Genomic DNA, 3,772 nt, shown 5'->3' with positions numbered 1-3,772 from the left:
AATGATCTAATGGAATTTGCCTTGCAAGGTTTTGGACTTGCTTGGGACCCATCACTCCTTCCTTCTTTCCTATTTCTTCCTTTTGGAATGGCAACGTCTATTCTATACCTATCCTGCCAGTGTAATTTGGAAGCCCATAACTTGTCTGCTTTCACAGGTTCACAGCTGGAGAGGAATTTGCCCCAGGATGAATCATACTTTGAGTCTCCCCCACATCTGATTTAGCTCCCTTCTTTCTCTGAAATACAGGTTCCACCATGATCTGCTCCTCTCCCACAGTGACCACCCTGAAGGGAAACTCACACATTTACAGGTGGATATCCTGGTGTTTGGTAAATACGTCTTAATATATTGTAGTTAGATATTCTGTACAGACCCAAGCAGGATCATAAGCCACTTACTTCAGCCATTTTTCTTTATCTCATTTTCCTCTGCCTTTCTTAATTTTCTGGATCTTAATCTCCTTTGCTATCCCCTACTCCAGATCTTCTCTGCCCAGTCTTCCTGGCCTGGTAGGGTAGAAAGAGCAACAGATTAGTGCTTAGAATTTCTGCATTCTGGCCGTGGCTTTGCTACATCCAACCTACATGTGTCTGAGCAAGTTCATTTCACTGGTTGAAATCTCAGTCTCTCACCTGCAAAGTGAAGACACTGATACCAACACACTGGCTTAAAGGCTCAACTGAGATCGTACAAGTAAGACCATATTGTGAAGAGCTCTATACATTTAATCCACTCGTGGTTCATTCACTTGTTTATGCATTCCTCCTCAGTGTGCTTAAGCGCCAATTACAAGGGATTATTTTTATTAATATTCTAACTAGTCTCTGCCTACTTTGACCAATGAAAAATGTGAACTCCCGACGTGACTCGCAAATCATAGAAGAATAAAAACTCAGTCCCAGAAGCACAAGAAGTGAGAACTGAGTGAATCTCAATAAGGGAAGCTGTGATTTGGGGCCCATAGTCTTCTACGTCAATGTGGTTTCAAACTGTCTTTTGCTTCATCTCATTATGCTGTTTTGATGTTAGCACTACAGAAGTCCAAACTTCACTCCAGAGCCAATCAATCTCAGCCTTGTTACCAAGGCTTCAGGGGCCTAGGCCCTTGTGAACCACGTGCTTGAGTAATTAATCTTCTCCATCCTGAAGCCCTTATATGCGGGCAGCCGCCACCAAAGCCAAGAGTGATGTTGCAGATTAGTTGCTTAAGTGCAGCCTGGAAGCTGCCTTCTGAGTGAAGTGGTGCTAATTAAACCCTGCACCCTCACCAGGACCACTGCTTGTAAGACAAACTAGTTGTTAATTATGACCTGGGCAGTATTTTGGAATTTGCTGATGAACTCCTGAGGGGTTGATTAGTTCTTAACACAAAAACATCAGTTTATTCGGGGGAAGTCCTTAAGTGAAGAATTCTATCTTGATTTTAGGTCCTTTTATTTGAATTAGGTCATAAGAAAATTATGTGAAGTTAAATGAAGAATTCCAAACAATTAAGCAGAGTGACATTTTTCAATAGCAATTATTATTTGTATTATTTATTATTCCTGAAAACTCAGATACAGGAAATTAAAAGAGTATAGCAAAATTCTTTTACATTATAAATAGAAAGAGAGGCATAGTGTCACTGACAGTTTCAGACACTAATTTTATTCTTTTTGAATTAGAATAGAATGTAAATGAGATAATGTTACTTAAATTTGATTTTTCCTCTCTCAACACATTTAATATAATAATTTAACTAACTGTGTGGCTGGTAACAGCCATAGTAAATGTACAGATTATGTAAAACCATTTCGTTATGACCTGAATAGTGGTGATGAATTTAGCTGGAGTCATTATTTAAGTTCTCGTGAAAGTTCCATTAACGTTTCTTTCCCATACCAAATTTACTGCTGTCACACTTAAAAATCGTAAGAAACGAGGAAACAAGCATCACGAGATAGGAAAAAATCATATGCTCTGCAAGCAATATTTTAACAAAGTCTATTTCCACATATTTACACTGATCAGTTTTTAGTCTATTTATTTATTTTAGGCAGATTTACTGACCAAATTCTGCAGAGGCTGGGCACAGTGGTTCATACCTGTAATCCCAGCACTTGGGGAGACTGAGGTGGGAAGATTGCTCAGCCCAGGAGTTCAAGGCCAGCCTGGACAACTTAGTGAGACTTCATCTCTGCAAAAAAATAAAACAAAATTAGCTGGGCATAGTAGTGCACCTGTAGTCTCAGCTACTTGGGAAGCTGAGAGGGTAGGGTCACTTAAGCCTGAAAGTTAGAGGCTGCAGTGAGCCGAGATCGCACCACTGCCCTCCGGCCTGGGCAACCGAATGAGACCCTGTCTCAAAAATATACATATTTAAAAAACAAACGAATACACACACAAAAGTCTGCAGAACCATTGTTATTGAAATGGTTCTAAATTTTGGCCTTCTCTGTGTATTTGTGTGTGTGTATGTATACACATGAAAACAGTCTTTTTTTCTAACACTACCACTCAATGATTCAATAACATGTTATTGTTTTAAGATCTTAGAAATACAGATAAACAAGAAAGAACAAGGAAAAACAAATCATTGCAATCCAAGGAAAGTCCAGCTTCATAAAATTTAAGCTGGTAAGACTGAAAGCAAAGGATAACTATAGTAGAAACCCTAGTCTTTGATCTAGATAAAGAGAGAAAAACTTGGAGACAACAAAAGGAAAAAAGTCCTATTAATATTAATTTCTGGCAATTTATATTAAAGAATGATGATTTATATACAGTGAGCACTTACTAATTAGCAGGCACTTTATGTTACTTTATCTTCCCAAAGAGTCCATAATGTAGGGCACTACTATTCTCACCATTTTAGGGTTGAGAGTATTGAGCCTTTACAGAAAAGCTAAAGCAAGTTGTCTATTTCTAAAAAGTAGTAAAGTCAGGATACAAACTGAGTATGGTCTTACAGAGATCATATTATCAGCTACCACGCTAATTACCTCTCTTCTAGTTTCAGAGAGTCTAAGATTATTGCAATTACTGTAAAATTTCATGCAAAAATTAGAAAGCAGAAACTCTGTAAGTTAATACTGCTTTTAGTCATAGAAATACGTGAAAACTTTCAGGTAACTTTTGAGATTTGCATTTAAAATGCCAAAAAAGCAAGAAGGCTTAAATACCTGTCCTATATCTGATTTCATATCACCAAAGGTGACTTGGAATGACCTCAAAATGTTTTACTCATGGCAAAGAGATGAAGATGCTGGGCTGAAATCTCCAAGCAACGGTTTCATTGGTCATCATATTATTTTTATACCTGAAAATGCAGTTCTTCATTCATACAAAATGCATAGTTTTATGCATTTTGCCAAATAGAACATGTATTATTTTATTACTCTAAGATGTATTTTTTCTCAATTTCACATTTCTGATATAGTGGCTTACCTTATAATCGCTGCTTACCTTTAGTCAAAGTTTTCTCCAAAAGTTTTTATAAACCTTCAGTGCAGTTTACAATCCAGGGAATACTGTGTTCATTGGCTCCTCCTCTTCCCAGAGCCCCACTCTCACTGTGAACACTCATGCCCAGGTCAGCCAGCATGGCTGCATTACCTCGTGTCAGGCAACCAGGAAGCACAGTCTGCCCATGAAACACATTAATCACCAATCTGACGGTAGGAGAAAACCTCTCAATAAATATCAGACATAAACATCTTGGGCCAGGCACGGTGAATCCTGCCTGTAATCCCAGTGCTTTGGGAGGCCAAGGCAGGATTTCCTGCTGCCA

At 38.4% G+C, this 3,772-nt stretch overlaps 1 long non-coding RNA gene across 1 annotated transcript; it reads right to left on the bottom strand.

Moving 5' to 3' along the window:
• Window positions 1-428: 428 nt before the first annotated feature.
• LOC131381153 (uncharacterized) lies at window positions 429-3,497 on the bottom strand. The gene is made up of 3 exons (XR_009209651.1): window positions 3,448-3,497; window positions 2,088-2,179; window positions 429-509 (listed from the first exon to the last, which is right to left on the bottom strand). It is a non-coding gene; the product is annotated as an uncharacterized LOC131381153 (long non-coding RNA).
• Window positions 3,498-3,772: the final 275 nt, after the last annotated feature.

The sequence above is a fragment of the Hylobates moloch genome, unplaced genomic scaffold (genome assembly GCF_009828535.3).
Source record: "Hylobates moloch isolate HMO894 unplaced genomic scaffold, HMol_V3 SCAFFOLD_14, whole genome shotgun sequence".
Lineage (NCBI taxonomy): Eukaryota > Metazoa > Chordata > Mammalia > Primates > Hylobatidae > Hylobates > Hylobates moloch.
Note: the sequence above shows the minus strand (reverse complement) of the source record. Positions and strands in the feature narration are given on the sequence as shown.